This window comes from Lampris incognitus, chromosome 9, assembly GCF_029633865.1.
Source record: "Lampris incognitus isolate fLamInc1 chromosome 9, fLamInc1.hap2, whole genome shotgun sequence".
Taxonomy (NCBI): domain Eukaryota; kingdom Metazoa; phylum Chordata; class Actinopteri; order Lampriformes; family Lampridae; genus Lampris; species Lampris incognitus.
Window position 1 is genome coordinate 37,208,072 of NC_079219.1, and position 13,115 is coordinate 37,221,186.

At 41.8% G+C, this 13,115-nt stretch overlaps 1 protein-coding gene across 1 annotated transcript in view; it reads right to left on the reverse strand.

The window, feature by feature from the left end:
- The window catches only part of cdkal1 (CDK5 regulatory subunit associated protein 1-like 1), a 505,260-nt gene that overhangs the window by 246,956 nt on the left and 245,189 nt on the right, over nucleotides 1-13,115 (reverse strand). The gene's annotated exons all lie outside the window — the stretch shown is intronic.

Consider the following 13,115-nt stretch of genomic DNA (forward strand, 5'->3'; position numbering starts at 1 on the left):
GTCCATCCACACGTGTGTTTGTTAGTTTATGTGTGTTTGAAAGGATGTGCATTTGTGTCTCTTGTGTTTGTGATGAGACTTTCCAAAGTTTGAGAGTTTAAAATATGATGATTACTTTTAACACTGACATATGTGTGTGTGCAAGGGTTTTTTGGGAGCCTACTGATTATCGATAAAACTAAAAACCTGCAACATCTGCAACATCTGCCTCCATCTGTTTCACCACACCGCTCTTTCCAGCTAGTAACAACACACGTCAGCTGCATCTGATAATTTTTTTTTCGTGAGTCGTAAGTATTTTATGCAACGTGAGAAGAGATATATATAGATTAGTGAAAAAGAAATGATGTGCAAAATAAAACATCACTTTGTCTCAAAGTAAAAAGTAGAGTAAAAACAGAGCGGGTTCTGGCGTCCGGGTAGCGTAGCGGTCTATTCTGTTGCCTACCAACATGGGGATCACGGGTTCAAATCCCCGTGTTACCTCCGGCTTGCTCGGGCGTCCCCACAGACACAACTGGTCGTGTCTGTGGGTGGGAAGCCGGGTGTGGGTGTCTGTCCTGGTCGCTGCACTAGCACCTCCTCTGGTCGGTCGGGGCGCTTGTTTGGGGGGAGGGGGAACCGGGGGGAATAGCGTGATCCTCCCACGTGCTACGTCCCCCTGGTGAAACTCCTCACTGTCAGGTGAAAGAAGCGGCTGGTGACTCCACAAGTATGGGAGGAGGCATGTGGTAGTCTGCAGCCCTCCTCGGATCGGCAGAGGGGGTGGAGCAGCGACCGGGATGGCTCGGAAGAGCGGGGTAATTGGTTGGGTACAATTGGGGAGAAAAAGGGGGGAAAATTCACCCCCTCCAAAATAATAAAATAAACCAGAGCAAGTGTACTGTATGGTAACTTCTCCAGAACAAAGGTGTAATAAAAAGCCATCACAACATTTCTACTTTGACCCGAGTTATGTGTTGCCGTTAATTACCCTCCTCTATCACCACAATCACCAACAGCCCTGTTCTTTCCACATCAGGGAGAGATATGGCCTGATGTCAGAGCAGTTAAAAACATGGGTGGAGAGCAGGACACCTTTCCTAAAACCTATTAACAATCACTTAACTGTGACACCCGACCATATAGATGGTGAGCACCGCACATGGAAAGTGGGCAGGCATGGAAGATGAGGACGATGAGGGGAAGAAGAGAGGTGTTTGTGTGTGTGTGTGTGTGTATGTGTGTGTGTGTCGGTGTGTGTGTGTGTATGTATGTGTTTGTGCATGTGTCTGTGTATGTGTGTGTGTGTGCATGTGTGTGTGTGTGTGTATGTGTGTGCGTGTGTGTGTGTGTGCGTGTGTGTGCATGCGTCTGTGTATGTGTGTGTGATGTGTGTGTGATGTGGGGGCATCACAAAAAATAACAATGAACAAATAGAGTGCAGAGAAAGAAAGAAATTGAGGAAACAGCTGTCCATGACTATAATTGTGTGTGTGTGTGTGTGTGTGTGTGTGTGTGTGTGTGTGTGTGTGTGTGTGTTTGTATGTACTTGTATCTGTTTCCGTCCAAGAATAACATCATCAGCGTGTCTGGCGCTCGGCGTACACACGAGAAGTGGTCATCTCGTCCACCCTCTGCCAAACTCTTGGTTGGCACAGCTGGGTGACGTAAGAGTGTGTGTTTGTGTGTGTGGTTGTGCGTCAGTATATGTTTCTGGACAGTCCCATGCCACGCCAAATATGTGATAGAGACCGGATAAACCCAGGGACCGAAAGGAAGCCTATGAGGTGTGTGTGTGTGTTTGTGTGTGTGTGTGTGTGTGTGTGTGTGTGTGGACCAAATGCCCTCATTAGGATAGCAAAAGCTAACAGCACCTACCTTGTGTAGACATTTCAGAGGTCCGCACAAGGAAAAGGGTCTATTTTAGGATCAGGGCTTGGTTTTAGGGTTACGGTTAGAATTAGGGTTAGGTTAAGGTTAGGGTAAGGGTTAGGGTTAGGCATGTAGTTTGTATGGTTAAGGTTAGGGTTAGGGGCTAGGAAATGAATGTAGTCAATGAGGGGTCCACACAAGGATAGTGAAACCAAACTGTGTGTGTGTGTATGTGTGTGTGTGTGTGTGTGTGTGTGTGTGTGTGTGTGTGTGTGTGTGTGTGTGTGTGTGTGTTTGTGTGTTTTCCACCCTGGTAAAAATGCATGGAAACACGTTCTCTCCAGGCTGCAGAGGTTCAGGCAAGGGGCCAGAGGATCTGGAATAACTTCAACCTCTTTAACAACTATTTACTTGGTCCAGCGCCAGCTCCTCTGGAACATTACTCTGTCCAATGCTGGATTTCCTTTCTTTGCCATCATCATGCACACACACATGCACACACACACACACCAAATCAACCATACTAATAAATAAATAAATAAATAAATAAATAAAAACCAACAATAAAGGAAGAATGTATTAGGATTCGACTGCTATCGACACTTTCTACAAAAATCATCATAGACACCAATTAAATTTAACATTGCTCCTACAAATGATCATTCTTTCTATACAAGGATTTTTTCTGGCCAAACTGGTTATTAACCATATAATTTCTTTGCGTTAATATTACACATCATACCATCCATCCATTATCCAAGCCGCTTATCCCATCGCAGGATAATGGAGCCTATCCCAGTGGTCATTGGGTGGCAGGCGGGGAGACACCACGGACAGGCTGCCAGGCCATCACAGAGCCCACACACACACACACACACACACACACACACCTAGGGACAATTTAGTATGGCTGATTCACCTGACCTACATGTCTTTGGACTGTGGGAGGAAACCGGAGCCCCCGGAGGAAACCCACGCAGACACGGGGAGAACATGCAAACTCCACACAGAGGACGACCCGGGACGACCCCCAAGGTTGGACTACCTCGGGGCTCAAAAACACACCACACCACACAATGAAAGTCACCATATTGAGGAACATGGTTTCTACACCACTGTAACTGTGATCTCATCAGTCTGAAGTAGGCTGCTACACACAATCCCACCGGTCGTATGCAACATTTACCATAGCTCTCTGTTGCCACACCCTCTGTGGAGAAAAGGAGGATGAGGAGGAGGTGAGGAGGAATGATGATAGCCCTGAAATAGTCTCTGAAGATGTGGGACAGAACCAATCGATGACGGTGACTGAGCAGCTTTGGTAGCCGTCACTGGAGCTACAAAGTGGCTTTAAATCACACATGGTGTGCTCCAACCACACGGTGTATTCCAACCACACGGTGTACTCCAACCATGCGGTGTACTCCAACCACACGGTGTACTCCAACCACACAGTGTACTCCCAACCACACGGTGTACTCCAACCACACGGTGTACTCCCAACCACACGGTGTACTCCAACCACACGGTGTACTCCAACCACACGGTGTACTCCCAACCACACGGTGTACTCCAACCACGCGGTGTACTCCAACCACACGGTGTACTCCAACCACACGGTGTACTCCAACCACACGGTGTACTCCCAACCACACGGTGTACTCCAACCGCCGGGGAGGAAAGTGCTTTGGTGGATATTTGTTTCAGATCACTCATGAAGAAATTCTGCACACTAATGGCATCACCCTCGAATACTAAACTGATGGCGCTTGAACACACACATAATACCACACACGGACACGGTTACACACAAACACACATGAACTTGAGACACACAACAGAGTATTCCTCAGGTAGTTAGTCAAAATGAAGGGAAACCATCTCGTCATAACCCCACATAAACACGGACAAACACCAACATGTGATGCCTGTGGGGTGAGTAGCTAGTGTGGCCTACAGACGATAGAGAGCACAGCAGAAACAGAACGGTCTACTTTAAACCTTGGAAAGAAACATGCTGCACTTCCGCAGTAACCCCTGACTGGTCCGTACACAGCCGCAGGCTACTGCATATGCAGGCCATGCAGTTGCACTGGGGCCCGCAAAAGTTTAGGGCCCACACGCAGAGACCCCTCTTTATCTCACCACTACTGTATCAAAGATCTCGAGCACCCAGTCTACGGTATACGGTATGTCCGAAAATGTGCAAAATGTGCCCACGTGTAATTATGGACATGTGTACTACTGTGTACTACTGTGTACTACGCAGTAGAAAAGATGGCTTCACACAGTAAAAAGCCCAAAGAGTGTACCTATGATGCAAGTAGAACTAAAATATTATCCATCCATCATCTGAACCGCTTATCCTTCTTTTCACCTGACAGTGAGGAGTTTCACCAGGGGGACGTAGCGCGTGGGAGATCACGCTATTCCCCTCAGTTCCACCTCTCCCTGAACAGGTGCTGCAACTGACCAGAGGAGGCGCTAGTGCAGCGACCAGGACACACGCCCACATCCGGCTTCCCACCTGCAGACACGGCCAATTGTGTCTGTAGGGACACCCGACCAAGCCGGAGGTAACACGGGGAATCGAAGCGCCAATCCCCATGTTGGTAGGCAACGGAATAGACCACCAAGCCACCCAGATGCCCCCCCCCATCAACCTACACACTTGTGTTTTGTGTAGGCTAGTAGGCTAGTCTATCACTATCTCTGCCTTGCTATTATGACTCCTCTTCTACAGCGCGGCGGTCTCCGAGTAATCATTTCATCTAGGCATCAATAGTGCGGTGCCTTTCTCTGTTGCTGGTGGTTTTAAAGCTACGTGCTTTCAATTCTTCCTTTCACTACTGACGTCATGTTGTGTTATGTTGTGTTGTGTTGTGTCTGATTGTGACAGGCAGGCTGGGGCCCGCTTTGAATATCTTGCATTGGGGCCCGGCCGGCGCTGAATCGTTACGTGGCTGTCCATACAAGTAGGGAAGTTTCAGACAAGCAAAATTTGGAGCACAGACCCAAACCGAGTCCTCCCAATCGAGAAGCCCATAGCGTGCAGCAGAGTCAGACACCGTTAATATGATAACACTTATCGACTACCGCAGCAAAAGAAGGGTGTGAGTATGACGCAAAATTGAGGTGGAAATGCTACGGGTAGGCTGGCTGCAGTTTGCACGCTTGTGATTTCCTATCTTCCAAACACAAATACCCCCGCCACACAACACAAACACGCATTTTACATAATCTCTGTCACCAATCTGCATGATAAACCCTCTTGCAGCCCGGGGCGGCAGCACCACTGCTTCTGGCCATGTTGGTCTGTGCCCACTTTACTCAACTGTGTCGTGTGCTAGCGCACATAAGCATGGGTTTGCACACCTAACTTCATGCTTGTGTGCATGTCCGTTTACACCTGCGTGTGTGTGTGTGTGTGTGTGTGTGTGTGTGCGTGTGTGTGTGGGGGGGGTGGGGGTTGCATGTTTAAACGTGTCTGCTTGCATGAATGCAACGTGTATGATTAGAGCACATGCAAAACGGTGTGAGGGTGAGTGCATGTTTGTGCATGTGTACTTTGTATGAATGCATGTGTGTATGTGCTGGTGAAGGTGTCAGTCCAGGCTGGTGGATGGGTGTGTGTGCTGGTGCATACACAACATGCATTTATCCTCTTTTCCTCCATCCGTATCCTTCAGCAGTGGGCTCGGTGTTGCACCTTATCGAAATCTCATCTGCATGATATACATTCTGATTGGTTGCCCTGGGCATAAGTGTTCAACAGATTACACATGCACATAAAGATGATCCTATTATACTGCATTAAAGCCTTATTTGCCATGACACAAGTCAACACACTGCTAAGCATGTTACATACAGAAGTCTGGTGAAGCAAACCCCGGTGGGTGAGAGAAAAATCGAGACACTGACAGTGCACGGCTATGTGCACGTGTGTGTGTGTGTGTGTGTGTCAGGGTGTGCAGTTGGTGCACACATCCATCGGCAGTCTGACTGGATTTGTGTGTGAGTATGTGAGATAGAGAGAGAGAGAGAGAGAGAGAGCGAGAGAGAGCGATAAAGAGAGAAAGACAGACATGGTGAAAATGTAAAGATTGCAATTCTATAACATTTCTCCGGATTTGTCAGCAGACGTCTACAAACAGCAAAGGCAATAAGACGGCATGAGGAAAAGCTGCGGGACGGGGGAATCCTTCAACACCGAATCATCTTCCCCGCCAGGCTGCTGCTGACCAACAGAGAGCACAGAACTGTCTTTGACACACCGGCGGATGTGGAAAAACATATCAGGGAGCTGTGACAACCGGCACCTTGAGATTAGTAGGAGAAAACCTATTTCAAAGTTATGGTCACTATCAACCCAACGTTAATAGTGACCATAACATCCTGCAAGGCCTGGCAGAAGGGACTTGGAAGAGAGGCAGGCCGAGAAAAACCTGGGTAAACAACATCGGAGAATGGCTACAGATGAGTGTAGTGGAGGCAGGGAGAGCTGTGATGAATAGGGAACAGTGGAAGAGACTTGTTGAGGCATCAGCTATGCTCCTACGACCTCCATAGGTTACAGAAATGATGATGATGATGATGATGATGATGATGATGATGATGAATGTTGTGACATGGTGTACTCTCTGTTATACTCTGACTGAAAGGACCTGAGATTGACATATGTCTCAATTCTAGACTTCTTGATATTTGATTTTATGTTTGGGCCATGTTACAAAACCAAAAATGTAAATCATCTGTTAAAGGTTAAAATAGCTGTTAGAGTTAGATAGTCTTCATTCACACTTCATTACTATTAGTGGACAAGATGTGGCTTATGCTCAAATCAATAAGCAACATGAGCAGGACATTTAAAGAACATGCAGAAGAAAGGTTCCTCATTATGGTGTGGACCTGTTCGAAGTATTAGAGGAAGATGTTTAATAGGGGTTGCCCGCATTCAAATCGGGTGTGTTCGGGATTGGGCTGAGGTAATCCCTCTATGACATGGTACCCATTTTATTTATTGTTTTCAATGCCTTTTCATCCTACCTTTCACTATAGTTTTAGAAACATAAAAGAACTCATTAAAAAAGGGGGGTATACCAGCATATATACAAGATAAATGCAACAAACACTGACGGATATCTTAGTTGAATGTATTTCACAGAACTGCAGAGGCCACCATAAACTTACCAAAGTAACACAGGTTATGAACAGGATAAAACAGCTAAAAGCTAAGATACTGTTCTTACAGGAAACACACCTATTATAGCGCTGATGAGACAGCCAAGATAACATGAAGGTGGCCACGACAGGTTCTTTCAACTTCCTATTCTAATTCTAGAGGTGTAATGATATTAACACACAAGTATATTCCATTGCAGACTGAAGGGGTAACCGAAGATCCCAAGGGTAGATTTTTAATCATACAAGGTCATCTTCTTTCTGCACAGCTTGATTTAATTAATATATATGGACCAAATAAGGATGATGTTCATTTCTATAACAATTTATTTTTGAGAATTTCATCATTGCCAGGCAAGTACATTATCGCTGAGGACTTTAACTGTGTCCTGGATCCAAGTAAAGACAGATCCTCCAGAGCGGATAACACTCACATAAGATCTAGGAAAGCATTACATTTCTTTATGAAAGAACTGAATTTAATAGATATATGGAGACACCTGAACCCATCAAAGAAATAATTTTCCTGTGACTCTAGTACAAAAATATTCTAGAATAGATTACTTTTCTGGTGTCAGCAGAACTTCTCTCTAATATCAAAGGCTGCCATTACAGCAGCATAGTCATCTCAGACCATGCAGCTGTATCCATGGTCTATGTGGAATCAACGTTTATACATAAATCCCCTAAGTGGAGATTTCACATAAAACGGATGCAGGACTCAAAGTTTCTACAGCTTTTAGGAGAACAAATTGATATTTATTTTGAGATTAACACGTCCCATACTTCTGCCACAACTAGGTGGGAAGCCTCTAAGGCATTTATTACAGGCCAAATTATAAGCTACACGAGCAGAAGGACAAGAAAAACACAGGAAAAAAATTAGACATTTGGAATCCAAAATCAAAAAGCTTGAGAATAAGAACTTTCAGGAAGGACAGAATGAACATGACATCGCCAAGCAGCTATTACTACCTAGAACTCAATACAATGAGTTAACATCTGACAAGGCTGCTGCAAATTTAACGAGGCTTACACAAAGTGATTACAACCAAGGAGAAAAGCCTGGTAGACTCCTTGCATGGCACATCAAGCAACAACAGACTGAGAGGGCAATTACTAACATTGAAGATGCAAACAGGAATACCATAGTTGATCCATTGGAAATGAATACAGCATTTAAAAATTTCCGTGAAAACCTCTACAGATCAGAGTACACTATCAGTGGGGATATCCAGACTGAATTCCTACACAAACTAAACATTCCCAACATTTCTGAGGAAAGTAAGAAAACACTGGATAAACGACTAAGCATAGCTGAGATATCAGAAACCATTAGGTGCATTGAAGGTTGGAAAAACAGCAGGGCCGGACGACCTCCCAATTGACTTATATAAACATTTTAAAGATCAACTGATATAACTCCACTTTATGAAATGTACTTAGAAGCTTACATTAATGGTTATCTATCTGCTTCAATGAGAGAGGCTTTGATTATCCTGCTTCCAAAACCAGGTAAAACTAACACTAAATGTGAGAATATTCGTCCTATAAGTCTAATAAATATGGATACAAAAATCCTCAGTAAAATCTTGGCAAAGAGTTTAGAGGGTGTACTATCAGATATTGTGGGGAATGATCAAAATGGGTTTATAAAGGGAAGACAAGGGTTTCATAATGTAGGATGTGTTCTCAATATCATATATGACCATAAGGGAGAAAGGGATATGACTCTTCTCTCCCTTGATGCAAAGAAGGCCTTTAATAGGGTTGAGTGGGTCTATCTTTTTGATGTTATCGCTCGGTTTGGATTTGGAGATACTTTTCGTAATTAGATTAAATTATTACATCTGAACCCTATGGCTGAGGTACTAACAAATGAGGGGGTATCTGAGCCCTTTAATATCACAAGAGGCTGCCCTCAAGGTTCATCTTTGTCACCACTCCTGTTTACGGAACACATATTATAGCTATAGCTCAATAGTTATATAGCTAGCTATAGAACCATTAGCTATATCAATTAGAGCTAGTGGAACAATACAGGGGATCAAAATTAATGACAGAGATCACAAAATAGCCCTCTTCGCGCACAATGTAATTTTGTTCCTAAAACAATTGGACACTTCTACACCTGCACTGTTAGATCTGATTGGCCTGTTCAGTAACATATCTGGAGAAAATTAAATGCTTCAAAATCATCACTTATGTTGCTTAACGAAAATGAGAGACAAAGTCCTGATCAACATGTGTCTATCTTTAAGCTCTCAACCAATTTTACTTATTTGGACATCAGAATAATACCTCAATTAGAAAATATAGTATCAATAAATTATGAACTTATATTGGACTCGGCTTGTAAATCTATAGAAAGATGGATGCCCTTGCCTATTTCTCTGATAGGGATCATAAACATATTAAAGATGAGCATACTACATAATCTCATATACAGTGGTGCTTGAAAGTTTGTGAACCCTTAATAATTCTCTATATTTCTGCATAAATATGACCTAAAACATCATCAGATTTTCACACAAGTCCTAAAAAGTAGATAAAGAGAACCCAGTTAAACAAATGAGACAAAAATATGAAACTTGGTCATTTATTTATTGAGGAAATGATCCAATACTAAATATCTGTGAGTGGCAAAAGTATGTGAACCTTTGCTTTCAGTATCTCGTGTGACCTTCAAGTGCAGCAATAACTGCAACTAAATGTTTCTGGTAACTGTTGATTAGTCCTGCACGTCAGCTTGGGAGGAATTTTAGCCCATTCCTCTGTACAAAACAGCTTCAACTCTGGGATGTTTGTGGGTTTCCTCACATGAACTGCTTGCTTCAGGTCCTTCCACAACATTTTGATTGGATTAAGGTCAGGACTTTGACTTGGCCATTCCAAAACATCAACTTTATTCTTCTTTAACCATTCTTTGGTAGAACAACTTGTGTGCTTAGGGTCGTTGTCTTGCTGCATGACCCACGTTCTCTTGAGATTCAGTTCACGGACAGATGTCCTGAAATTTTCCTTAAGAATTTGCTGGTATCAGAATTCATTGTTCCATCAATGATGGCAAGCCGTCCTGGCGCAGATGCAGCAAAACATGCCCAAACCATGACACTAACACAGACATGTTTCACAGATGGGATAAGGTTCTTGTGCTGGAATGCATAACGTAACGCTTCTCATTTAAACCAAAAAGTTCTATTTTGGTCTCATCCGTCCACAAAACATTTTTCCAATAGCCTTCTGGCTTGTCCACGTGATCTTTAGCAAACTGCAGACAGGCAGCAATGTTATTTTTTGAGAGCAGTGGCTTTCTCCTTGCAATAAAACAGGGCGCCCACTCACACCTGATTGTCATCCCATTGATTGTAAACACCTGACTCTTAATTTCACCTTCAAATTAACTGCTAATCCAAGAAGTTCACATACGTTTGCCACTCACAAATATGTAATATTGGACCATTTTCCTCAATAAATAAATGACCAAGTATAATATTTTTGTCTCATTTGTTTAATTGGGTTCTCTTTGTCTACTTTTAGGACTTGTGTGAAAATCTGATGATGTTTTAGGTGATATTTATGCAGAAATATAGAAAATTCTAAAGGGTTCACAAACTTTCAAGCACCACTGTATTTATTTCAAAATATCCCTTTGGCACCACCTGAGGGAATATTTGTGAGAATCACATCACTCATTACAAAATGTATATGGAAAAAGAAGTCTCCTAGAGTTTGCCTGTCTCTTTTATATCTTCAATTTAATACAGTGGGGTTGAAGTGTCCAAATCTTCATTGGTATTACTTGGCAGCACAGTTGAGAACCATAATGTTCTATTTTCCTGCTGGAGATACTCCATCACAGATGGATATAGAGTTGTGCTCCATTCAGACAGTATTAAATTTATATTTTTATTCAGCCAAGCTAAAACACCTCAGAGCACATACTGCCCATCCTATAGTGCTTAATATGGTTAATGTATGGTATGCGGTAAAGAAATATATGACTATATCTAACTCCTTATCACAACCCAGTACAATTTGGAGCAATGTTTAATTTAAACCAGGGAAGTTGGATGCTGGATTTCACCTATGGGCAAAGAAAGGGCTAAGCAAAATATCTAACCTTTATAAAGAAAATGTTCTAATGTCTTTTGAGGAAATCTCATTAACAAATAACATCCCAAGAAGGCATTTGTTTACCTGCAACTGAGGAGTTTTACTTCTTTTATGCAAAATCAGTCATTGGTCATCCCTGAGCTTTCATCCTTAGAAGAAATTATTACCAAAAACTGCAACAGTAAGGGCTTGAGTTCATTAATATACAACTGGCTTGCATCTGGCTCTAATGAGACCTCAGTATCCAAACTTGATGCATGGAGGGTAGATTTAAAAGAGGACATTTCAAATAACGATTGGAAAATATCCTGTGAGAAGGCTCAGACACGAACAGCCAGCATTAATTTAAAGCTACTTCAATATAACTGGTTGATCCAGACTTATATAAACCCTGTCAAATTGAATAAATATAACAGCAATTTACCTGACACATATTTTAAATGTAACGAGGCTCAAGGAACATTTATACATTGTATTTGGGAGTGTGACAAAATTAAGAAATTCTGGAGGGAGGTGATCAATACAATCATGATAATTTTGTCTGTAAATATCCAACTGAACTCCAAGATGATATTGTTACACATGTATCCAACATATCTCAACTTGAGAATTAAAAACATATAAATTTATTGATTTTGCTATACTGCATACAAAACAATTGACTGTATGTCATTAGAGAGAATAACAAAGTCCTTGACAAATAAAATGGGTGTTTACGAAGGAATCTGCAAACCATTCACTGATTTCATAAAAAAAAAAATGGAGATATAGGGGAGCTCTTACGGCAGGAAAACTTAGGACAGGGTACTTAAAGAATGTAGCATACAAAGGTAAAGGGTAGACTCCAGAAGTTTGTTGCAATGATGTAATTTTTTTTATCTATGTATATCTTTATTTTGTTATGAGGTATCATTGAATTGTATGATTGATTTTGTCATAGAGAGAGGACAAGTGAGTATTGGGGGGGTGGGGGCATGTTTTGTTCGTTTGTGAAAGTTCAAATTTGCAGCGTTATTTGTTGCATAATAATGCTGACATATGTACAATGAAAAATCAATAAAGACATTGTTTAAAAAAAGATGGCAAATAAAAAATAACAATAAAATATAATAAAAACTAATAAAAAAATAAAGAATAAAGGGGGAAAATAACTGGAAATTTTTGAGGTGTTTGTAATGTACAGTTCAGAAACAGCAATCAGATTCAGAAGACAAAGTTATATTGTCCTTACACCATGCTGAAGCACTGAAAGACTGAAATCTTTGTTGTATTCAAATTAAATTGTTTTTAAACAGGCGTAAAATGGCTGTGTGCATTTCTTTATTTAAGTTATCTACTGATTTTAAAGATTAATATTAAAAGGATAAGAGAAACTATACAGTATACTTTTGGTCTACAAATCCTTAAGCTCTTGTAACCAAATAGTCACACAGAAACAAGCACTTCCTTGTGCACTTAGCCATGTATTTACGTAGGCCATGGAGAAAAAGGTTTGAATTCAGGATAATAGGATCATCCTCATGTGCATATTAGGTTATCTGTAAACTAGTGTTGCCCATAGCAGCCAATCACATTAGATGGTTACTGTAAACAGTGGCGGTAGCTTCAAACTAGCTGCAGCTTATTTGCTTTGCAAATTAGTGACTTCACAGATCAATTATAAAACAAATTATTGTTGCTTTAAGGTACAGGCTTTGAGACATGCTTCTATTGTATAACAATAACTCCGCCGTGGTTCTATTATTGTAAACGTACTATATGTTCTCTGTATGTACAATTGTATGTGCGTAAATGAAATGAAATGACAAATAAAGTGTCCCTGATTCCTGCATTCACCTGCCATTGAGCACCAACTATTCGGTTTCTTTGTAATTCTATTAGCTGCCTACTGTTGCTTTGAAAACTCACAGTATCAAAGTGTAGACTGTCAAACCTGTTTTACAGCTGACACATACTACTGCCTC